Source organism: Mirounga angustirostris, unplaced genomic scaffold (genome assembly GCF_029215605.1).
Source record: "Mirounga angustirostris isolate CCGP_5_RB_7025 unplaced genomic scaffold, mMirAng1.0.hap1 SCAF_4, whole genome shotgun sequence".
Taxonomy (NCBI): domain Eukaryota; kingdom Metazoa; phylum Chordata; class Mammalia; order Carnivora; family Phocidae; genus Mirounga; species Mirounga angustirostris.
In genome coordinates this window covers 173,204,699-173,231,225 of record NW_026991712.1, presented here as the reverse complement: position 1 = coordinate 173,231,225, position 26,527 = coordinate 173,204,699, and the positions used below count along the sequence as shown (strand labels likewise).

Genomic DNA, 26,527 nt, shown 5'->3' with positions numbered 1-26,527 from the left:
CCCGCACCGGGCTCCCTGCTTGGCGGGGAGTCTGCTTCTCCCTCTGACCCTCCCCCCTCTCATGTGCTTGCTCTCTCTCATTCTCTCTCTCTCAAATAAATAAATAAAATCTTTAAAAAAAACAAAAAAAACAAAAAACACAACATAACAAAACACCTCACAGCTTTCCCTTTCACTTAGAAGAATCTAAAGTCCTCACCAAAGTCTACTAGGCCCTGTGTGATTTGGTCCGTTCTTATATCTACGACCTCATCTCCTACAGGTCCCCTCCCCACTCCCTGATTCTTGCACACAGTGTTCAGCCTTGGGGCCTTTGCACTGTTTCCTCTTCCCTCTGTACAGCTGGCTCTTTTTGGTCATTGAAGGGTCAGCTTAAATTCTACCACCCCTGTAAAGACTTGACCAGACAATATAAGGTAGCTCTCAACCTCTAACATATCACCCTGGTTTATGTGCACCTTAGCATTTAACCCTATCTGGTATCTTGTTTACTTGTTTATTGTTCGTCTCTTCCCCCCACCCCTACCCCCACCTTCTGTCTACCTCATCACTATATCCCTGGGGTATTCCATATCTTAAAACGGGGCCTGGCTGACAATAAATAGATGGGTCTGTAGCACAGGGGAGCAATCCAGGCTGGATACATAAATTTATGAGTCACGTCCACAGAGGTGTGGTTACTTAAAGCCAATGGGGTGGATGAGATCACCGAGGGAGAGTATCTACTATGAGTAGAGAGGAGGGCCTGGGACAGTAGAACATTTCATAGCTGTAGAATGGAGGAGAAGTAGGAGGAAGAATAGGACAGTGTTTCATCACTGGAGCCAAGACAAGAGAGTGTTTCTGGAAGGAACGAGTGGTCAACAGCGTCAACTTCCCTGAGAAAATGACCAAAAAAAATCTGTTGAATTCGGCTTCACGGAAGACCCAAGTGACCTTATTGAGAGGTGTACAGTGAAATGACAGAAAGCAGCCTGGGACAGGCTAAGTGGAGGGAGGCAGTGAATACAGACAGCTGTTTAGAGACGTTTGGCTATTTCGAAGTGAAGGTGATGGATCCAAGAGGACGCAGGGTTGAGGACACTCGGTTTCATCTGTTTCTGTTTAAAGGAGGCACTATCCTAGCACCACCTCCTGTACGAGCGGCGAGTCACCCAAAGGCTTGAGCCTTCTTCCTCCCCTTAGAATTCTACTCCCCTTGGACTGATTCCCAAATGCCCAGAGTATCAATCTGGAAGTCTTTTTTTATACATACATCTCATCTTCCTCACTACAACGGAAGATAAAAATGCCCTTCTATACACTTCCCCTTGGTGTGTCAGGAACAGAAGACGCGGCTGTTTATCCTGGAGGGCTTGGGTTTAGAAGGTCTGCTCTGCCATTTTAATTTCAAGGCACATTTTGGAGGAGTCATTATTTCTACCCCAGCAAGAATTTTCTTTCTATTTTATAGCCTCTAGAGAGCTTCCCTTTGTCTCTGTTGCACACTCCTCCTGCACCCTGCCTGCTGCCCAGGCAACATACTATGAAGGAAGGAATCCACACAGTCTCAGAAGCCAGGCAATCTCGATTCCCCTACAATTCAGTCACACAGCAGTTCAAGTGATACCACTTCCCAATCTCAGGTTCTTCAAGTGTACACAGAGATTCTCTCTAAACTTCACAGGGCTGATGTCGGGATTATAGGAAAATACACATTAAGTGTACACACATAAGGCCTGGCATAAAGTGTATCCTATAAATGTTAATCCAATTTTCTCCTCATCACCATTCGGATAAAGCATTACACCCCCTGCACATTTTTATTTAGTTTCTCTTTCCCTCTAAGTGTACCACGAAGCCCTTGGGAAAAGAACCTTGGGAAATTCACTGGCCCAGTTCCAGCAGAAATAATTTTAAAGTAGTACTAAAAGAGGTGGGCGGGACCAGAGGTGTCACCGGGCAGCATCAGAAAGGGCAGGGAGGACGCCCCAGTCAGAAGACCTCAACGGGCTCCACGCCCGGTTCTCAGCGTCTCCCCACCACTCCTTGTCCAAGTTCCCTTCTTGTAGCCTTGCAGGTGTCTCTTTACCTCACCCTCTTCGTAAGTCCTGCTTGCTGGCAAGTGTCAAGTCAGTGTCTTCAGTATTACAAACACACAGAACCAAGAGCACACACATACTGGGCAGTATGCTGGGCAATGAAATCCTCAGACCCAGTCCTGTCTCTCCAGTTTACTGGTTCTGTGACCCTTGTGGATTATTATAATTCTCTGAGTAGAAGTTTCCTCGTTTGTATAACAGAAATGACCAATATATCTGGACTATAAGATTGTAAGGATGAAATGAAATAATATATGTGAAAGTACTCTGGCCACTATAAAACATGGTTATTGTTATATTATAGGTACACAAGGCAGCTGCAGAGTCTACCTTTGGCCAGTCTGGGGTGCTATTAAGAAAGTCCTCAGTCCTGGAGTAGTCTGTTCTATGATCTATGGCTACCTGTTTTTACCTCAAGTCCTCCCATCCCTGGCAGCTGAAAAATTTATATTCTTTCTGATTACAATGATTCTCTTTTCTTCACAAGGATTCTTCAACTTCTCTGACTAAATGGCTCCATGTCCCCAGAATGGTAAAGACCACTGGCCCTGATGCTCTACGAGGGCCCTTTGTGGCTCTAACATTCTAAGCCTATCCATCCTTTGCACCCAAAGTACTTTGTCCGTGTCTCTACTTGCACGATTTCCAGTCTACTTTGCATTACAGCTTTATTTTAGATCACCTCCTAAGGAGAGAGCAGAAGGCTGTCTGAGTTTTACGTTCCCCACAGCACTTAACATGGACTTTGTACACAGAGCTTTGTGCTCCACAAATATTGGCTGGTTGACTCAATGCTAATTCCTATGTTTTTGCACTTGTTGTCCATACCACACAATAATTATAGACTACCCTCTTATTCTTTTATGCTTTTTTGCACCTTTACAGGCCTGGCAGAGTGTGAAACACATCGTCAATATCTTTTTTAAAGACTGGTGACTGGTTTATTTCTTGGTCAAGGTGAAAAAGCCTTATCAACCTATCCTACCTAAGATTTTTAACAACTGCTCTGGTTACTGACAAATACAAACATGGCATTTATCAGACTAACAGAAGGAAACTGCGTAACAGAGTTATTACACAGACAGAGGCAAATGAAATGCACAGGCTGAGGGGCCTTTTTCTTGCTAGTGGCGTCAAAAATATGGTAAAAAGGCAGATATATTGATAGTCAGCAGATCTGGACTCCGGAGTTTATCTCTAGAAGACGGGCACTCTCCTAAAATGGCTCCCAATGATCTCCACCTGCTAGTGTCCATGTTCTGTGTGGGCTCCTCCCCTTGAGTTTGGTCTGGGCCTCAGGATCTTCTTCTAACAACAAGAGTATGGCAAGAATCAGGAGATGTCATTTCTGAGATTAGGTTAAAAAGACTGAATTCTTTCTTGCTGGCACTTTCTCTCTTTTGCCATCTCTCGCTGTGATGAAGCTAGCTGCTGTGCTGGAGAGGCCCATATGGCAAGGAACTGAAGGTCGCCTCTGTCTACCAAACAGCAAGAAACTGAGGCCCTCAATCCAACTGCCCACAAGGACCTGAATCCTGCCAACCACCTCTGAGTGAACTTGAAGCTGGTCCTTCCTCAGTCCCACCTTGATGGTTGATATCTTGATTATTGCCTGTGTGAGACCCTGAAGCAGGGGACCCACTAAAGCCATGCCCAGCTTCCTAACCCACAGAAACTGATATAATAAATGACTATTGTTTTATGCTACAACATATATACCCTGTATATTTAAAAAAGGGAGGGGGGCACCTGGGTGGCTCAGTAGGTTGAGCGTCCAACTCTTAGTTTCGGCTCAGGTCATAGGTCTCAGGGTTGCAGATCGAGCCCTGCGTCAGGCTCTACGCTGAGCGTGGAATATGCTTGAGATTCTTTCCCTCTCTCTCTGCCCCTCCTCGAGCTCACACTCTGTCTCTCTAAAATAAAGAACTAAAATCTTTAAAAAAAATTTTTTTTTAAATACAAAAGGGAGGGGATGTGGAGAGAGAACCTATGGATTAAGAGATTCTTAAAAAAAAACATATCGGGGCGCCTGGGTGGCTCAGTCGGTTAAGCGTCTGCCTTCGGCTCAGGTCATGATCCCAGGGTCCTGGGATCGAGCCCCGCATCGGGCTCCCTGCTCCACGGGAAGCCTGCTTCTCCCTCTCCCACTCCCCCTGCTTGTGTTCCCTCTCTCGCTGTGTCTCTCTCTGTCAAATAAATAAATAAAATCTTTAAAAAAAAAAACAAAAACATATCAATCAATCACAATGTATGGATCTTAACTGGCTCCTGATTCAGACTAACTGTAAAAAACAAAACAGAATCATTGACGAGAAAACGAAAATTTGAATGACTGGATATTTGACGGTATTAAAGAATTCTTAAGTTTTTATGTGATTATTAAAATTGTAGGTTTTTTAATTTTAAGAAGCCCTTAACTTTTTTTTTTAAGATTTTATTTATTTATTTGACAGAGAGATAGAGAGCACAAGTAGGCAGAGAGGCAGACAGAAGGAGAAGGAGAAGCAGTCTCCCTGCCGAGCAGTGAGTCCAACGTGGGGCTCGATCCCAGGACCCTGGGATCATGACCTGAGGCGAAGGCAGCCGCTTAACTTACTGAGCCACCCAGGCGCCCCAAGAAGCCCTTAACTTTTAAAGATACATAATGAAATGTTTACAGATGAAATGATATAATGTCTGGAATTTGCTTCAAAATAATACAGAATGGGGTTAAGTGGATAAGGGTATAGATGAAATAAGATTGGCCATGAGTTCCTGACTGTTGAAACGGTGGATGGGTACATGGGAGTCCCATTTTTATCAAGTTTCCTTTTGTATAAATTTGAAATTTTCTCTAACAAAAAAACCTAAGAAAGGGGAGGGGGTGGGTAGAATCCAAGAGCCCAAGGGCCCTTCTAGTTCTGACAACCTAGGATTAGGTAATAATCCCATAGTACCTCAAAGTCTATGCTACAGCCACTCTGACCTTCCGCAGGTTTCCTACAGTGGATATACCATTTCAGTCCATGCCAGTGACCAACATTACCAACTTTCCCACAAAAAAACTCTGTTGAGCACTTAGATTTGATGAATTAAGATTAAGAAAATAAGAAATTAAGAAAAATAAGATTACTTGCACAATTTGGCCCATATAGATAAAGAGGATGGAGTGATATGGTGGATAACTGTTAGAAGATGCTTGACACAAACTAGAAGGAATCACCCTAGGTCTTCCTGGTTTGGAAAACCAACTCCTGTTGCGCTTTATTGTGGCCTGCCTGGGGACACTCCAGCCTCCCACCTACATGGATGTTTTAACACTTCCTCCCTGTGCTGTGTATAGACTTAATTTCTTAATCCCTTAAAGTTTTCTTTCAACTGCCGTGAATGACCTATTTTCCAATTTCCAATTGTGTTCAACTAATTAAAAAAGAAAAAGAAAACCCTCATGATCAAGAGTTCTACAAGAAAAGAACTTCAACAGGGAAGAAATCATTTCTTTTTCATGTCAAAGTCTCTGATTCTTAGGTTAGAGAATCAACCTTTGAAGTTCGTACTAAACAAGAAGATTCACACCACAAAGTAAAATCGGGACAGACAAATGAGAACTTCATGACTATATTCTAGCCCCTAGCCTTCACCTCTCTTTAAAAAGAACAGTCCTGAGATTTACACTCCGAGGGGTTTTCAACCTTAGCTAATTAGCTAGGAGCTTTCAAAAATATCCTTACTGTCTGGCAACTGACTCAATTTCCACAATGAGTCAGTGATATGAAAAAGGGGGAGCAGAGGAAGAAGGACTCTACATACAAAGAAACTTAGGAAACATAACAACTTAATGTATCGTGTGGCTGGTCAGATCCTTATCCTAACTAACTGCAAAGACATTTTCAAGACAATCAAGGAAATCTGATTATGATCTTATCTAGATACTATTAAGGATCTGTTAATTTCATTAAATTTGATAATGGCATTATGGTTATGTAAGAAAATGTCCATATTTAAATATGCATATAAAAGTGTGTAGGGATAAGGCACCTGGGTGGCTTAGCTGGTTAAGTGTCCAACTCTTGACTTTGGCTCAAGTCATGATATCAGAGTTGTGAGATCGAGCCCCGTGTCCGGCTCCCCAGAGTCTGCTTGTCCCTCTCCCTCCCCCTCCCATCCCTCCCCACACAGGCGTTCTCTCTCAAATAAAACAAAATCTTTTTTTAAACAAGTGTGTAGGGGTAAAATGACATGATTTCTGGGATTTGCTTTAAAATTCCTCAACACATTAAAAACAAATGAAGCAAATGTAGCAACATCTTGAAAATTACTGAATATAAATATACATATACATGAACATAGGTTCACTATATTAGCCTCCCTCCTTCTGTGAATGTTTGAAATTTTTCATAATAAAAAAAAACAAAACTTGAGGAGTGCCTGGATGGCTCAGTCGTTAAGCGTCTGCCTTTGGCTCAGGTCATGATCCCAGGGTCCTGGGATCAAGCCCCACATCGGGCTCCCAGCTCCGCGGGAAGCCTGCTTCTCCCTCTCCCACTCCCCCTGCTTGTGTTCCCTCCCTCGTACTGTCTCTGTCAAATAATAAATAAATAAAATCTTTAAAAAAAACAAAACTTGAGTGGCACCTGGATGGCTCAGTCGGTTAAGCATTTGACTCTTGATCTCAGCTCAGGTCTTGATCTTGGCTAGGGGCTTGATCTCAGGGTCATGAGTTCAAGTCCTACACTGGGCTCCACGCTGGGCATGGAGCCTACTTTAAAAAAAAAAAAACAAAAAAACTGAATGCTAACACCTAGTACTACCAAACTCTTTAGCAGTATCTATCAGAGCTGATATATGACCCAGAATCTTATTCCTGGGTATACACCCAAGAGAAATGAGTGCAGGGCGCCTGGGTGGCTCAGTTGGTTAAGCGACTGCCTTCGGCTCAGGTCATGATCCTGGAGTCCCGGGATCGAGTCCCACATCGGGCTCCCTGCTCGGCAGGGAGTCTGCTTCTCCCTCTGACCCTCCTCCCTCTCATGTGCTCTCTCTCATTCTCTCTCAAATAAATAAATAAAATCTTTAAAAAAAAAAAAGAAAAGAAAAGAAATGAGTGCATACGTCCACCAAAAGACATACTTACACAAGACTTCTGAGTATCCATGGCAGCTCTGTCAAAAAGCCCAAACTGTTAAGATCCCAAATGTCCGGGTGCCTGGATGGCTCAGTCAGTTAAGTGTCTGCCTTTGGCTCAGATGTGATCCCAAGGTTCTGGGATCGAGCCCCACGTTGGGCTCCTTGCTCAGCAGGGAGCCTGCTTCTCCCTCTCCCTCTGCCCCTCCCCGCCACTCATGCTCTCTCACTTGCTCTCACTCTATCTCAAATAAATAAGATATTAAAAAAAAAGATCCCAAATGTCCATCAGCAGAATAAATAAATAATTGTGGTACATCCAAACAATAAAACATTACATACTCCTACATACAACATAGACGGAATACCCAATACCCAGACACAATGTTGAGCAAAAGCAGCCAGACCCAAAACAGTGCATACTGATTCTATTTATACTCTATTACACGAAACTCAAGAATTCACAAAACTTATCAATGGAGATAGAAGTCACAATAAGTGGTTACTTGGGCAGCCAGTACTGATGAGGAAGAAGCACAAGGGAGCCTTCTGGAGTTCTGGAAATATTCTCTATCTTGACTTGATGAATATCCTGATGTGAGCAGTCTTTACATGAAGTATAATACATAAAAATTCATTGAGTATTGGGGCACCTGGGTGGTTCAGTCAGTTAAGCATCCAACTCTTGATTCCGGCTCACGTCATGATCTCAAGGTCTTTAGACAGAGCTGCTGGGTGTGGAGCCTGCTTAAGATTCTCTCTCTCCCTCTCCCCCCCCACCCCCGCTCATGCACACTCTCTCTAAATAAATAAAATCTTTAAAAAAAATTTTTAATGGGTCTGCTTCTAGAAGCTTGGCAAAAGAAGTTTCAAACTTTTTCTAAGACAGACTTGAGCTACTGCAGATTGGGACAAGCGCAGTGACCTGAGAAATTATGAGAAAGAAAAAATAATCTATGTCTTCTGAGAAAGAGGTAATTTCTAACTGATGTATTCCTTTTGTGGAATATTAAGCTAAAATAAGTTATCTCGGGGTACCTGGGTGGCTCAGTCGTTAAGCATCTGCCTTCGGCTCAGGCCATGGTCCCAGGGTCCTGGGCTCGAGCCCTACGTCGGGCTCCCTGCTCAGCGGGAGTCTGCTTCTCCCTCTCCTACTCCCCCTGCTTGTGTTCCCTCTCTCGCTGTGTCTCTCTCCATCAAATAAATAAATAAAATCTTTACCAAAAAAAAAAAAATCACTTAAGGCAGAGAGGACGGAGAGAGTAACCTCTTTGAGAAGAGCATGAATCTAGGGCAAGGGAGGAAAAACTTAGGTCAGTGCTAATGGAACTAAGAACAAAGTTGTAAGAGACTGAATATCACAACTCATATTTTAGTTCTAGCTTCACTACGAACTAGCTATGGGTATGACTTTAGGCAAACTGCTTCATCTCTCCAGGCCTCCCTATGATCTCGCACACCTTTTAAACAAAGTCTGGAGAGGAAGGTGAGAGGAATCAAGTAAGAACAGGCCCCTCTGAAAGACCCTAGGATTGCTTCTAACATAGATGGCACTTACCATCCTGTATTGTAAATGTCGACTTGTTTATCTCCCCCCACCAAACTGTGAGCTCTTAGAAGGCCAAGATTATAGTATTTCATCTCCGAATCCAAGCACATGCATAGAACTTGGCATATAGTAATAGTTCAGTAAATGTTCAATGGCTAAATAGCTGGGCACTATGAGGAGTGCCTATATTTATGTTCTTACAAGCGTAGGTGTACTTATATAAGAAAGAACAATTCATCTCCCACATGTAACACTGAGTAATAACACAACATTATTTTCTTTATTAACACCAACTAAAGGAAGTCCAGATTCTAGGATGCCCAGAATCATCAGAAAGGCTCCCCAGAGATGTCCTGCCAGAGGCCTCAAAAGTCCATGCCTCTTCCTCCCTAAATAATATGCCTGCTAATAATACCTAATGCTTATACATTATTTCATAGTTCAAAGCGCTTTCACTCCCATACACTCAAATTAATTCTCACAATTCTATGAGGAGGTATTATCAAACCCATTTTATACGTGAGGAAACAGAGGCTCATATTTGAAATAATTTGCTAACCCAAGGCAAGCTGAAAGCTTCTAAAGGAAGGCTTTCACAGGCAGCCCCTGTTGTCAGTGCCCAGAAAAAGAAACAGGAACGTCATAATTTCCAATCCCCCAGTCTCCCCAAATAAGATGCATCGGTCAGTCCACTAGTTGCTTTGCTTTATTAAGCTAACTACCTCTTAAGTTTTCCTTATCCCCATGAGAATCAGTTATACAGATTACTTTTATTTTTTTAGAGAGAGGGAGGGGCAGAAGGAGAGAGGGAGAGAGAGAATCTTTTTTTTTTCCAAAGATTTTATTTATTTATTTGAGAGAGAGAATGAGAGAGAGAGAGAGCACATGAGAGGGGGGAGGGTCAGGGCAGCGGGCCCCCCTGCTTAGCTATGTAGCTTGTAGCTCAAGACAGAACCCACCTTAACCTTCCAAATGAGCAGGGAGGTTGCCAGAAGGGTTAGGTGTGTATTGCTCTCAGAGACCGTCTGTCCCCTAGGGTAGACATTAAGACCTAGGACCCCAGAGCCCAGCATCATCTTACAAAGAGGGCGGGGATCGAGTGTGGATCCTGCTGTTCTTGCTGTCTAGCTATGTGGGCTGCAACCTAGTGACTCCCCCATTCTGGGCCTCAGTTTCCTCATCTGTAAAATAGGCCTAAGAACTGGGCTCTCACGGCACCTGCCATGACAGGCTGGACAAGATTTTTGAAGGGCCTTCCTCTTCTTCTTTTGTTGGGGGTAGTCGCTTAACCAACTGAGCCACCCAGGCACCCGGAGAGAGAGAATCTTAAGCAGGCTCCACACCCAGTACAGACCCCACACGGAGTTTGATCTCACAACCCTGAGATCATGACCTGAGTAGAAATCAAGAGTCTGACACTTCACTGACCGAGTCACCCAGGTGTCCCTACCGATTACTTTTACTATGCTTTAAGCAAAAAAAAATAAGGCCAGCCCACAGCCACACTCAAAAGCTACTAGCTAACCTCCCTGTGTATAAAAAGCTAAAGAAGTTAAGAGCAAAATTTGCTCCATCGGGAAGCTCTAAACCCTGCCAACCAGAGAGCCCTGCAGCACTCGGGGTATTTGTCAGCCATGCACAGCTGATTCAGTCTGTACTTGCTCCAGTATTTTCTCACTAACTTGTAAGGTTACTGTTTTCTCCACACTACTGTGAATTCTTACAAGAGCAAAGGTCACATCTTCCAGTTAGGAAGGTCCAGCTCCTCTAAATGAGCATATAGTACCCAAAATCAGACCACTAAACATGTTTTTGTGTTCCAATAATTGACATAAACATAAACTGCCTTTCCCAAAATTAAAAATTAAAATACTTTAAGTAATTAACAGGTTGACATTCTTCAACAGAACACATACAGAATCTAGATTCTCTAAGAAACAAAGATCAAAGGACACTTAGCACTACAATAATGCCAGGCACACATTTTTGAGGGCGCTAAATAAAAGAGTGCTGAATAAATGGTCAAATAAATAAATAAAATCTTTAAAAAAAAAAAATCACTTAAGGCAGAGTAAAATAAGGACCAAGAAAGATGGGCACAGAATGCCAAGTTAACTGGAAAAACAGCAAATCAGATTCTAAGGCAGTTCCACCCAAGGTCGTCCTTGGGGTCCCATAAGGGATCACTCTGAATTTATTTATTTTTTTAAGGATTTTATTTATTTGGTATAGAGAGACACAGCGAGAGAGGGAACACAAGCAGGGGGAGTTGGGAGAGGGAGAAGCAGGCTTCCTGCCGAGCAGGGAGCCCGATGCGGGGCTCGATCCCAGGACCCAAGATCATGACCTGAGCCGAAGGCAGACACTCAACAACTGAGCCACCCAGGAGCCCCATGGATCACTCTGAATTTAAACACCACATTACATCTGTGCAGAGACCTATAGTACCAGTGCATGCATTAGGGCGGGGGCCTAGCATACCAGTTCTCTCTCCTGGAGGAGCATCTCCATCAGCAGCAGCTCTCCCCCTCCCCCTGCCCCAATTACTCCCCATTCACATGCCCTGAGGCCCAGCCACAGGACTACAGGAGTTAAGCCAGACAGAAATAAAAGTTGGAGGAAATTAGCATGCCACCTGACACTTTTCTGGCACAGCCTGAACTGATTAATTTAAGTTACAAACATGACTGAAGATTCCACTAAGCTGGTGAAACTACTCTTACTCTGCAAACTAGAAATAGCTTATTTATCAAACGGGAGCATTCCTCAAGTTTTTTCTGCCCTGTCAGCAACCCAAAGCTCCATTTCCTCAAATCCCTCACCTACAGTGTTTTCTTGGATCCCAGTCTCCCCACCTCTCTATCTTCCCCACTCCTCCCCCTAATCCCCTGAACAGAGCAAGAGACCTAAACTCCTTTGCCCTAACTCAAGCTTTTAAAGTTTTTTTCCAGTTACAAACATGTACAAAGCTTAGAGGCTACTGCCTTGTGTAAAGCCACAACTAGATGGGCTGAGCTGCAGCAAATAATGAAAAGCGCAGCAAAGAAAAAATGAAGGACAAGACAGGGCATGATCAGGAAGTCATCTAAATGCTTTTCATTCAGGCAGGACTGGAGGGAACCCCACCCACTGGGAAGAAGAAAGCATGAGGTGAATGGTTTCCAGTATAGAGCCAGACTCTCTGGATTTAGGTCCTTACAACACAGCTATCAAGCCTGCTCTGGGGACAGACTCATCCCCAAAGAGCTCTGAGTACCCTACAAGAATCATTAAGCTGTGACATTTTTAGGGGGAACAAATTCCCATAATTTAAGCCAAACAAGCTAAGCTTAAACTGCAGATTTTCTAGTCATACAGAGCTGAGAGCGGCTCAAATCATTCTACTAGGAAGTGGGAGCTCAGACGAAGCTGGAAATCCTGTCCTCAGTAGCTCTCCCTCCCGATGGGCCCTGAGGTAAGCTGGCACACCTTTTCCAAAGGTGGAAACTGACTGTGGACTTTTAACTTCCTTATGGCCCCTTGTTCTTTGCAATAGCATCAGAAGAATGCCACAATACTATGCCACCCTACATAGACTGAACAAAGCATTTGCTATTCTAGAACAGTTACTTGGGATACACATTAATATACTCCCCACAGATCCAACTCTGAAGTCTTCTCTCACTTATTTTTAACCTTTTACATTCTCTTTAAAAACAAAAACAAAACTGGCTTATCTAGAAAAGCCACAGTCTTGGGTGCCTGGGTGGCTCAGTTGGTTAAGCGACTGCCTTCGGCTCAGGTCATGATCCTGGAGTCCCGGGATCAAGTCCCGCATCGGGCTCCCTGCTCAGTGGGAAGCCTGCTTCTCCCTCTCCCTCTGCCACTCCCTCTGCTTGTGCTCTTCTATCTCTCTGTCAAATAAATAAATAAAATCTTTAAAAAAAAAAAAAAAAAAAGAAAGGCCACAGTCTTAGAAACATTCCTTGGGGGGGGGGTAATTAGCCTGAGGCCCCCTCCCGGGGTATATTGTGGTCACGTTCCCATACAGAATCTATGCTGTGTGTCAGAGCAAACTTCGAGTTGTGGCCCTTCATCAAACGGCGTCAGAACCTTCCAGGATCCATGATATCAAAGAATATCAGAGCTTAAAAGATCTTTGAGGATCAATTATCCAGCCATTCATTTTAAAGATGGGGAAAATAAAGTCCAAAGAGAGGAAAATGGAGGCTTGGAGCAAAATTAGACCTAAAAGCTAGGTGTCCAGAATCCCAACCCAAACCCTTTAAGCCACACCATACCTCTTCATTAAGACTGAGTTTATGGGAGTCAAGTGGCTAAGGAAAGGGAGGGAAAAGAAAGTAAATATATGGTTCCAAGCAAAGAGACCAACTCCGTGAACTCTCCTCCTCCTCTGGGCTTTGTGGTGTGACTCAGGGCCAGTTTCTGCTCCTCCATATGCCCTAATTGCAAGAGCTTTTCTATTAAACATTACATAATTTTTACTAAGAAGCAAGATATAAATTCCCACCCACACCCTACCTGGGCCTCCCAATCACTGGCCAAAGTCAAAAACAACCAAGTGCTACAATGGAAGGGCTACAAGAACCCTGAAGCAGAACCAGAACAGCCCTTGGTGGAAGGGGCAAATTTTAAAAAGATGACTCAACTGGATGACCCTATTGAAGGAAACTATTATCACCAGCTTCATATTCTAGTATCCAGTATCTAGGCCTTGGAGAAAATTTTGATTCTCGGAATCTTGGTTTCTTTAACAGTAAGATAAAAAATGAAGACTTTCATTCATTTGAAGGCCCTTTCAAGTTTTAAAAGGCTCCACCTCGGGGCACCTGGGTGGCTTAGTTGTTAAGCATCTGCCTTCAGCTCAGGTCATGATCCCAGGGTCCTGGGATCGAGCCCCGCATTGGGCTCCCTGCTCAGCAGGAAGCCTGCTTCTCCCTCTCCTATTCCCCCTGCTTGTGTTCCCTCTCTTGCTGTGTCTCTTTCTCTCTGTCAAATAAATAAATAAATAAATCTTTTAAAAGAATAAATAGTATGGTGACTAACAACATAATAAAATAAAATTAAAATTAAATAAAAAATAAATAAAAGGCTCCACCTCTTTCCAAGAGGCCAAAGGAAGACCGTAACCACAACAGTACCCAAGAGGCAAGGTACAAAAGTCTTAAGCTGGGCCACCAGTCTGGAGATGGGCCCTGGCAGACAGGCTTCGAAGCTAGCCTTCCCACAACCTGACCGTGAATATCAAGGGTACCACTAAAATTCAGTATGGGGGAAACAGTGCATACTTTCTTCAACGGTGTGCCCACTAGAATGTTGGCTGTGACGCCTTTAAGGATCTGGTTTGACCATCTACACAGATGGTTTAAATTTGCCACTGCTGATTGTTTCCAGCCCCTTCACTGAAATCAAACTGAGTATTTATTGGGTGTCTACCACTAAATATATTAAATACTTTCCCAATATCCTCATTCTCGTTTTCCCTTTGATTTAGCATTTTAAATGTTAAAGACCTATGAAAAAAATGTAAAAACCTTAATCACAAGTAAATACCTGGAAATTTCAATTAACAGAAAACAAAACAAGACAAAACCACTGAGCGTAAGCAAGCTTTTTTCTACAGCATCTAAGTCACACAGCCAATGCAGCATTCTCCTTTCAGAGTCTGCTCCTTCCCAGGGATGTGGCTGATGGTGAAAACACCAAATAATGTAAGCAAAGAGGACCAGTTTGGTTTCCTGCTGGCTCATCAACAAAACATCTTAACATAGAGGCTACCGTATATCTGAGACTAAAGCCAACAACTGAATCAATGCAAAAGGAAATTCAAGCTCCGATGTAAATTATGAAAAGTAATGAATCTTAAATAAGCAAGGACTTGCCTGCCCACGCATTAAGGCTGGGGAAAAGATGATTTCTATCAACAAGATTATAAACACTAATTTTCAAACCTCAGTATAGCTATGGAATTACTTGATAAAACTGCAGATTCCCAGGGACCATCCTCGAATAGTCTCATTAATTGGATCTGTCGTGGAGCCCATATATTTGCATTTGTATTCTGATACAGAAGGTCCAAAGACTATGCTTTTTAAAATACTGTGAGGAAAAAGCACATTGTTAGCTCTCCTGGACACCTAAATGTACGTTTTCTGGGAGGTGTAACCTACACTATGTGTTCTGAGGATGCCCGACTGATTTTCAACAGTACCAGACCCACTCTCTCCCATATTGAGAATCAATATGGGCTGATTTTAAGCACTTTAATAAGGTAATCCCCACTCCCACCTCCTAAAGCCACTTCCGAAGTCAGTGTCACCTCCACTCCTCATACCAAAGACCCTTCTAAAGGGTTACTGAAACACACCATTCGGGCTCCTTTTCTTTGATGGTGACTCACTGGCTTCATTCTGGGCTGTGTGTTACTTCTCAGAAAAGTCTTCCATTCCATCCTATCTAAAGTGAAATCCTCTCTAAAAATAAGCACCCCTTCTCTAACTTGGACCTTGCTTTTTCTGTTTTATTTCTCTTCATGGTACTTAGCATTACCAGAGATTCATTATATTTTATATTTATTTACACTCTCCCTTACTAGGTCATAAGCTCTACTAGAAAAAGGGCTTTCCACCACCACCACTGTATTCCTAGCACCCAGAATGGTACCCGACATACCGTGGATGCTCAATAAATGTTTACAAATGAATGAAACACCATTTCAGAAAACAAAATAAGTTCTTGGTCTTTCATCCCATTCAATTTGCCTTCCATATGCACGGTCATCAGTGTCATCCTTCAGATGGCTACATGGCTCAGGAAGCTGAATCTGGGTGCCTGCCCAAAAGGCTGTCACATGACTTTCACTGCCCTATGGTAATGTGAGATTTTTTTCCCCCCAACTGAACTGCAATAGAGGTTTAAAGGTCCAGCCTACAGATGTTTCCAAATGACTTATATTCCATAGGAATGACTTGGCTTCTACTATGTGAGAAGTCAAATGCAATGTTGGCAAACACAAGTGTGAGAGCTGCAAGTTTTAACAAAAGCAGAACATAGTATGTTGGCAGCCAAACACACTTCACTCGATTCTGTACTGGGTCAGCCAAACACTTTCTGTCAAGACACAGCTAACTCTCACCACACACATTCGCCTATTCATTCGCTTAGGGGCGATAATGACTTACAAAAGACAGACTATACCAAGTGCTTCGTATACATCACCCTAATCTTCAAAACAATCCTACAAAATAGGTACTATTATCCCCATTTTATAGATTAGGAATTTGAAGCTCCAAGGAATTAAATAACTTACAACTAATAAATAAGTTAGCAAGGAGTGCCTGGGTGGCTCAGTCAGTTAAGCGTCTGTCTTTGGCTCAGGTCATGATCCCAGGGTCCTGGGATCAAGCCCTGTGTCAGGCTCCCTGCTCAGCGGGGTGTCTGCTTCTCCCTCTCTCTCTGCCTCCCATCCCCACTCTCTCTCTCCCCCACCTCAAATAAATAGAATCTTTAAAATAAATAAAATAGTAGCAGACTAGGTTCTGAATTCAAGTCTACTTGACTTTAAATTCTTGCTTTTTTCATTTTAACACTTTTCATTCCCAAGGCTCCCCCCATCTCCCATCCCCTGCACTAAGCCTGGCACATAGAACACGTTTGATAAATGTTTGCTGAATTCATGAGAGTTAAATAGGACATTTTAACTCAAACTCAAGAATCTGCCTAAGATCAAATTCTTCAGTCCAACTTTAGCTTAAAAAAAAAAAAAAATCATGTTCATATAACTCCCTTTGAATAAGTAATGGAAAACACAGCTTTTTCAGTTATTCCAAAATGGAACCTATCAAAACATAATTATTATTATGGAAATCTGGATATAAAGCAAATGAAATCATAAAAGCAGTGTTGTTTAGCACATTAGGAGGCAGACATGAAGTAAAATCTGAATTCAAGTTTCTGGTGTTTCAGCTATAAAATAGTGATAAATGCTCTTGCCTCCCCACCCAACGTAGTGTCCTAAGATTTAAATGTGATAATTCTTACAAAAACACTTCACAAACTGTAAAGCGTTATAGAGAGATAATTATTAGTGTGATCTGAACCTTGACAGCAGAATAAGAATCTGATGTCTCAACCTGTAAGGCCAGCATTATTTAAAGTTCCACTACATGTGGAAGCAACGTAAGAGGTAAATGTCCTAAACTCCCAACTAGTCCTAAACTTTCCCAACGGAAGGAAGGATGTGACCAAGAGAGTACTATCTTAAGTGAAGTATGTCAGACAGGGGCGCCTGAGTGGCTCAGTCATTAAGCGTCTGCCTTCGGCTCAGGTCATGATCCCAGGGTCCTGGGATCGAGCCTCACATCGGGCTCCCTGCTCTGCAGAGAGCCTGCTTCTCCCTCTCCCACTCCCCTCTGCTTGTGTTTCCTCTCTTGCTGTGTCTCTCTCTGTCAAATAAATAAATAAAATCTTAAAAAAAAAAAAAAGAAGTCAAAGACAAATACCATGTGATTTCACTTATATATGGAATCTAAAAATCAAATGAACAAACAACAAAAAGAGAAACAGACTCATAAATACGGACAATAAACTAGTGGTTGCCAGAGGGGACAGAGGTGGAGAAATAGGTGAAGTTATAAAATAAGTAAATTTCCAGTTATAGGGGCGCCTGGGTGGCTCAGTCGGTTAAGCGTCTGCCTTCAACTCAGGTCATGATCTCAGGGTCCTGGGATCGAGTCCCACATCGGGCTCCCCCAGGGAGTCTGTTTCTCCCTCTGCCTCTACCCCTCCCCTGGTTCATGCTCTCTTGCTCTCTTGCTTGCTCTCTCTCTCTCTCAAATAAATAAATAAAATCTTTAAAAAAAAATTTCCAGTTATAAAATAAATAAATCATGGGGATAAAAAGTACAACAAAGGGAATATAGTCAAAAAGGAAATGATGTGCCTTACCCTTTTTATGTCTTAAGTCCTATTTCTCCAACTGCACCATTAAGTCTCTCAACGGCAGAGAACTGGGATATAAACATCAATATGGTTTTGTTGTTTTGAGAAGGACCATGAATGACCTCACCACAATGTACAGAGGGGAGAGGAAAGGGGAGCCTGGGTTCCTCTATATCCTGATAATTCCTTCCTTTCATGGTAAGGCACTTACCCATTCAGATAAATCAGATCTATAAACCAGGATGATTAAAACAAGAGTCCAGATGATTTCTTCCAGTTTATAAAAGCTCACTCTTAGGGACAGCCCATAAACACTATCACAGCATAAGTCTACATACTGGCTTAGTCCTCCATTAGCTAAAGAAAAAATAAGCAGAATACAGAAAAAATTCTCAATAATCTTAAATACCTTAATTTTAAATAAAAGACTATATAGCATTAGTCCTAGTGAATGTCCTAAAGTGCATTTATCAATGACATGGCTGAGATTGGTAAGAAATGATAAAATCCTTCTTAAACCAGTGGGGTTTGGTTAGGTGAGAGACAGTGAGTTAATTAGTTAAGGAGCTATCGGGATTGTATGTGTAGGTGGTTGTATTTTTTTTAAGATTTATTTATTTTAGAGGTGGTGGAGGGGCAGAGGGAGAGGGAGAGTCTCAAGCAGACGCAGAGTCCAAAGCAGGGCTGGATATCACGACCCTGAGATCAGGACCTGAGCCAAAACCAAGTCCGAAGCTTAATCAACTGCGCCCGCCAGGCGCCCTCCGGTGGTTGTATTTTAAATAATGATCAAGATAAAATCTCACCATTAGGCTCACATTCTCTTATTTTTGGCCCTCAAACGTAAGTGACCATTGCCTTATCAAAATCTAGATTATAAATATGACAATGAGATTTGGAATCTTGCAACACATTTTAACATCAGCATAGCCTTTCTTAACAGTTTCAACATTTCCCCCAATCCATCTCTCAACAACAAAATCCTCCCAACTACTCAGCACCTACTAGTGATACAAATCCCACCCCATCAAACTTTCCCAAGGAAGTAAGACCACTTAAAAGAATTTTTTTCCCTGGTTCATTCTTTTCTGCATCTGTTTCTATATCTACATACAAACCATGTGCCAGAATCACAATTTTACATCTGCAAGTGATCAAGGCTGTTAGAATTTCAAAAAATACAAAGAACGTAGCAGTATTAGTTGATTAACAGATTCAGAATACAAGGCACTAATGCACACATAAGATTTATGAGGGGCACCCATTACAACTGGAAACTGAAGTCTAAATTCCTCAGTCTGTCACTCGAGGCCCTGGCATGCTAGTCATTATCTTTTCCTTGCCCTGGACAGACTGATCTATTCAATATTTCCTGAGGACAAATTCCTTCATGTTATACCTTTGCCTGGACATCTCCCCTGCCCGGAATGGCTGTCATCTCCTCCTCCACCTCATCAAATCGGTTCAAGAAACAATTCAATGCCATGCCCTTCAGTGGAACTCTTCCATACCCACTACTCATTAATTCTTCCCTTCTTGAGCACCTACTGCCATCTAGCATATAAGCATATACTACCATGATAGAGGTATTATTCTCTTAAACAGTACACTCATTTGTGTGTGTGTGTGTTTGTGTTTAAAGATTTTATTTATCTGTTTGAGAGAGAGAGAGAAAGAGAGCATGAGTGAGGGGAAGGGCAGAGGGAGACGGAGAAGCAGACTCCCCACTGAGCTGTGAGCCCCATGTGGGGCTTGATCCCAACATCCTGGGATCATGACCTGAGCTGAAAGCAGACGCTTAACCAACTGAGCCACCCAGGCACCCCTTTTTGTGTGTTTATACCACATTACTCCAACTATTATGCAAAAGTCCTTAAGGTTAGTAGAGACTTGTCATTCCTTTATACTCCCACCAGTACAATGTTATAAATAGTTATTCAATAAAGATGGGTTTAAGGAAAAAGAGTATTTCCTCTCACTTAATACTGCAGAGCTCTCCACAAGAGCATGAATACCATTTTTCTACTTCTTTATCTCCTACAAACACCTAACAGACACTAAATGCACTGAAATAAATGCTCAATTATAGTCTCCTGGCACGTGCTTCCAATTACATCTTTAATTAAGTCAACAAATACTCATTAAGTATCTATTATGAGCCAGGCACTAGCCTAGACATCATTCTCATTTGTTTTCAATTTATCATGATCATTGACATGCTGAAAGGTCCAACACTTGATCATAATAAGCTAAAGAAGCCCTGAACCTCCTCCCCTGCAATCAGATGACCTCATTTTATTGATCAATGAAATGCAACTAATTGCAGCTACCTGCAGGGCACCACGCGAACTTGTAGTTACTCCTGTCAGAGACTACACAGAGCACTTCATTGCTCAATTGTATGTCAATCTCTCATCAATTACTGTTCTTCAAGAGAATATTTCTCAAAAAACAACTATGAAAGACAATATGAACTGATATTATATATTAGAAACAGATTTGTCGGGTATGATAACGGTATGGTGGTTATGTAGTAGAGTATCCTTACTCTGGGGGTTACACATCTGCAGGGTATCAAATAGTTAAGAAAAAAATGGATACATATAGGGTGCCTGGGTGGCTCAGTTGGTTAAGCAACTGCCTTCGGCTCAGGTCATGATCCTGGAGTCCCGGGATCGAGTCCCGCATCGGGCTCTGTGCTCAGCAGGGAGTCTGCTTCTCCCTCTGACCCTCCCCCCTCTCATGTACTCTCTCTCATTCTCGCTCTCTCAAATAAATAAAATCTTTAAAAAAAAAAATGGATACATATATACAAATATACATATATACTACGTAAGTACAATAAGGCAAACAGTTGACAATTAGTGAATCCAGATAAAAGGTTTAAGTATTTATTAGATTATTAACTTTTTCTGTAAGTTCAAAATTTTTCGTAAGAAAATAGTGGGGAAAAATGTTCCTCTTAAAAATTTTATTTCTAAGTTGTAACTACTTGGTTTTGAGCACAAGCTTCAACGCATAATTAGACAAAAACTGATCGAGACAGTACTATAGGATCCACAAACTGAACCACTAAAACACGTGAAATATTGACAAAAGAGGTAAGGAAGAGGAAAAACCAGTCATGGCAAAGACAACTTCCAATCCAGACTAGGCCCGGTCCTTAATAAGCAGCCTTGGGCTCAGAAGACACCGTATTTTAGAGCCCTGCTTCTAGAAAGCAGCTGTTCAGTACAACACATGCAGACCCAATCTTTCAGCCTCACCCTCCCAGGGAGACAGTCTATGATGGGAAACTAAACCACAGACTCACAGTAACAATATATATTAATAGGGCTTTCTAAATAAATTTGCTCATAAGTACTTTTCTGAAAATACAATTTATTTTTTATTGCTATTGTCACTTAAGCAGATGTTAAAAACTATAATCACAACCACCAATGTAATAACGGATTCAGAAAAGGATCATCAGTGAAAGTTAAAACCATTTGGTAGGAGAATAAGATATTCACAATGTCTCAAAGTCACCCCACAGATTACTTATAAAGGGGAGTAAGTACCTTTTAATGAAGAAGTCAAATTTACCATCAACAATAATGGAGCAGACTAACATTATGTGCCTCCCAATAAGATACAAAGGAAACCTCACAGCATCATCTATGTGGCGTTTCTTACCAAAAATGTTTACCCTGCATCTCAGCATGAGAAAACAATCAGACAAATCCAGCTTACGGGACATTATAACTGGCCCAGACTCTTCAAAAGAGGAAGTGTTATTAGACACACACAGAGAGAAGTTAAGAGTGGAGATTTTCTAGATCAGGGGTCTTCAAACTAAAGTTTTACCAGAATATAGCCATGCCCATTCATTTACATATTGTCTCTGGGTGCTTTTGTCTTCAAGAAGATAGTATGGCCCGCAAAGCCAAAAATATTTACTATCTGGTCCTTCATAGAAAGTTTGCCAATCCCGGCTCTAGATTAAAAGGGGCATGAGGACCAAATGTAACAAGAAATCCTTGAAGTGGATTCTAAAGGGGAGGGAAAGCAATAAAGAACATTTATGGAACAACTGGGATATATGAAAATGAACTAATATTGGACAATGTCATATCAATGTTGAATGCAGAATTATTTAGTGGTTACAAGTTATAATGAATGCAACTTGCTTTCAAATGTTTCAGAAAAAAAATTAGACAAACAGAAAAAAGCAATTATGACTAAAGATTAACAATCATGAATTTAGATCAGTCGTTCTCACACTTTTTGATCTCAGGACTCCTTTGCGCTCTGAAAAATTACTGAAGACCCCAGAGGGCTTTTGTTTATATGAATCTAGATTTGCCATATAAAAAATTAAAACTGTGAAAATTTTTAAACATATTTTCAAATTATAATAAGCTCATTATATATTACCATAAGTAACATTTTTATGAAAAGTAATTTTCCAAATTCAAAAAATTTAGTAAGAAGAGTGGCACTGGTTTTGCACTTCTGCAACTCTCTTTAACGTCTGTTGTTGAAATATCATACCTGTTTCTGCGTCATGCTTACAATATGGCATTTTGTTGTATGAGAAGAAAATAACAACTTCACACACTATGCACTTGAAAAAAGAGTGCCTTGATAGCCTTTTAAGATGATGAGAGATATTCTTCTACCTAACTTGACAAGTAGTAGTTTCTCACAGGTTAGTTGTAATATGGAATCTGAAGCCATATCCATAGGAACTTTTCATACGCTGTTACATTAAAATCCATTGGTCTATCTTGCACTTTGAATGGATTTTTTACCAACCATGATTTTATAAAATCATGCCCTGATCATCTGGTAAATACTGGCTCACTAAGTTGAAAGAGATGCAGATCTTAAATGCTGACACATTTCATTGTACAGTATCAAAAAATCACTATTGTTTTTTTGTTTTGCTTTTTAAAGATTTATTTGATAGAGAGATAGAGAGCACAAGTAGGCAGAGGGAGAGGGAGAAGCTGACTCCCCGCTGAGAAGGGAGCCCGATGCAGGGCTCGATCCCAGGACTCTGGGATCATGACCTGAGCCGAAGGCAGACGCTTAACCGACTGAGCCACCCAGGAGCCCAAAAAAAATCACTATGGTTAATATACCACCAATCCTGTCAAAAGAGACTAAGTGTTGGGAAGCTGACAAGCTCATAGTGACAGATATAAGTTACAAAATTCTAATTTTTGCTTGAAATCTGAATTTTATCATTGGCAATAGGTACTTTCAGTTGTTTTCCTTGAAGGACAAACTTCATTTCACTCATTTCCCAAAAAAGTCTTCCAAATACCCAAACCTGAGTAACCCCCTTTGTCACTAATTCTTTCAAGTAAAAATGATGTTTCATGAAAAAAGAGGTTTATTAGCTTGCAACTCAAACAACCAACTCTTCAAATAAACACTATACCCTGATATGTAGAAGTATTTCACCCCATTTCAACACAAGGAATATTAAAAAGATGTGTATTCAAAAATCAAATTTTAATAAAATTAGTAATTTTTACTGCTTCATCAAGAACATTTTTTTAAAGCTTTTATTTATTTGACAGAGAGAGAGAGCACAAACAGCGGGGGAGGGCAGAGGGGGAAGCAGACTCTCCGCTGAGCAGGGAGCCCGATGTGGGGCTCCATCCCAGGATCCTGGGATCATGACCTGAGCCGAAGGCAGACACTTAACCTACTGAGCCACTCAGGCTCCCCAAGAACATTCTTAAATGAAACTGACATTTGTTGTTTTACTGCAAGTGTGTCACAAACATCATTATTACTAATACAATTTGATACCACTACCTTGATTTGTGCTAAGGCACCAACAGCTTTATCCACCATTGATTGCTTTTGCATCATCAGGACAAATATCACCACAGTGAAAAAGACAAATGACATCTTAGTATTATTATGAAAATAGTTCTGACCTTGCAGATCCCCTTAAGGGGTCTTGGGGCCCCCAGGGATCTGTAAATAACCCGTTGAGAACCACGGATATAGGTGAAAGGTATATGAGTGCTCATAATACTATTCACTCAATTGTTTAATAGGTTTAGAAATTTTCCAAAAAAATAGTTGAAGAGTAAAAAAAAAAACCATAAAGAATTCTCAACTCTTTTAAAGAGCAAGAGAAAACTCCTTCAGCAATATTAATGAATAGGTGGCACAGCAATGTTCTTTTGAAAAACAAAGAACAGTAGTGGAAATTAGCTGTCCAATGAAGGCCCAGTACAAAAATTCAACGCCCCGGGGTTTATTTCAAGAATAATCCACGTAACAAGGAACTACCAACAACAAAACAAATACAGATCCACAGACTTTTTTTTTTTTTTTTTTTTAAGATTTTATTTATTTATTTGACAGAGAGAGACACAGCGAGAGAAGGAACACAAGCAGGGGGAGTGGGAAAGAGAGAAGCAGGCTTCCCGCCGAGCAGGGAGCCCGATGCGGGGCTCGATCCCAGGACCCTGAGATCATGACCTGAGCTGAAGGCAGTCGCTTAACCAACTGAGCCACCCAGGCGCCCCATATCCACAGACTCTTGTTTGGGCTAAATATATTATGGAATTCAGGATTTTTTAGATTTTTGGAAAGATAATATAATAGGGACTAGGGCAATATGCAGTAGGCAAACACATCAATATTTCCACAGTTTAAATATATGAATAATCATGGGGTGCCTGGATGGCTCAGTCAGTAGAGCATGCCACTCTTGATCTCGGGGTTGTGAGTTTGAGACCCCACATTGGGGGTAGAGTTTATTTAAAAAGCATATATATATAGGGGCACCTGGGTGGCTCAGTCGTTAAGCGTCTGCCTTCGGCTCAGGTCATGATCCCAGGGTCCTGGGATCGAGCCCCACATCGGGCTCCCTGCTCGGCGGGAAGCCTGCTTCTCCCTCTCCTACTCCCCCTGCTGTGTTCCCTCTCTCGCTGTCTCTCTCTCTCTGTCAAATAAATAAAATCTTTTAAAATATATATATATTATATATTGTGCATACACACACACACACACATATATATATGAATACTAATACTAAGTAGGATAAATAAACCTCATAAATAGCCTCACTTTAGTTCAGGTCAGATTTTGCTATGAAGTGAGTCATGTTTTTCATTTAAGTGCTTTTTGGGTTTTGACACTGCACATAAATAACTGCAGACTCCTTGGGAATACGCTATGCTCCTACTCAAATAATTCCATCAGCCCGCCCTAGTACCTATTTATGGGGCAAGGTTAGGTAGAGAAGAGATTTTCAAGAGAACTGTATTTGTGATTCCAATGAAGTTGCATATTCCATTGAAGAATTGGAAAACCCACATTAACAGGAAGAGGTGGTTAGGAATAGGCACAGTGCCAAAATAAATAATTTTCATCAGGAGTCAGTGACCAGAGAGACCATGGGCTAGGACAGTATAGCACCAATGGTGTTGGACTGGAATTGTTATAATAAAATCACAGGCAGCCAACTGGGGACCTTAGAGCTACATATAATTCTCTAAGGCTGAAAATAGGTCCTTGAACAAGAGAAAGATAATTAAAAATTAAAACTATCGATCAACTTATACCTAAAATATGTAACGAATATACGTCAATCCCACTTATTCAAAGATCAGAATTTGGAGGCAAATTATTGTAACCCTTAGCTGAAACACTGGCAAATTCCTGATACTGCTTCTTAACCAGATTCTAATTTAGTAATCCATGGCAAAGTGGTATACTAGAAATAGTGAACTGAGAGTCCAGGAGATCTCAGTGCTCATCTCAATTCTGCCACCAACTAGTTCTACAGCCTGAGCCAGGAACAGAGCAGACATCCAGCAAATGTGATTATTAAATCAACGACCCTAACTTTTTTATGCCTCTAATTCATCACTTTTAATAGAGAACACTGGATTAAAAGAATTTTAAAGTCTCTTTTAGCTACAAATTCTTTAATAAAAACCCAGGTTTATTCATGTGACTGGAGCTGGTCAGAATTTACTTTAAGTTTTAAAGAAAGACAGGGTTCTTGACTGAAGAGAAAAAAGTAAGTTTTCTAGCAAAGTAACAGCATGCACAAGACTGCTGTATTAAGAATAAACGAGAGAGTATAATCTGACCTGTAACACGTGTCCCCAAGGACCTTATCAACTCAAAAAACTTTAGTGGTGACCTTAAAGACTACCTAGTCCAAATCGTTCACTTTACAGGTGAGAAAACGGAGAATTACATTATATGCCCAAGGTCATACTATCTGGCTATGGCAACACTAAGTAAAACCCAAACTTCCCTAGCTCCCAGTCAAATGCGATCTTTCTTGTAACCCAAGGCCTCTAGAACTGCATAACTTCAGTGCTACAGGTAGCATGGCAATTCCTTCAATCAACATATGCTCTTTTAGGACCTCTAATTCTACTATATCATGTAGACATACGAGGTGGGCAATGAATTCTAGGCAGGTAGATCCAAAAACTCAGGGGCGCCTGGGTGGCTCAGTCGGTTAAGCGTCTGCCTTCAGCTCAGGTCATGATCCCAGAGTTCTGGGATCAAGCCCGGAATCGGAATCGGGCTCTCTGCTACTCCCTCTCCCTCTGCCTGCCGCTCTGCCTACTTGTGCTCTATCTGTCAAATAAATAATCTTAAAAAAAAAAAAAAGGATTTATTAAAAAAATCCAAAAACTCAGAGAAAATATCTGCAAATCACTTATCTGATGAGAGACTAGTATCCAAAATATACAAAGAACTTTTATAAATCAACAAAAGGCAAATAAACAATTTTAAAAATGGTAAAGGATCTGCACAGACATTTCTCCAAAGAAATATATACCAATGGCCAATAAGCACATGAAAAGATGCTCCATCA

At 41.4% G+C, this 26,527-nt stretch overlaps 1 protein-coding gene across 8 annotated transcripts in view; it reads right to left on the bottom strand.

Moving 5' to 3' along the window:
- The window catches only part of LUZP1 (leucine zipper protein 1), a 121,522-nt gene that overhangs the window by 63,288 nt on the left and 31,707 nt on the right, over window positions 1-26,527 (bottom strand). The window lies entirely within an intron of this gene.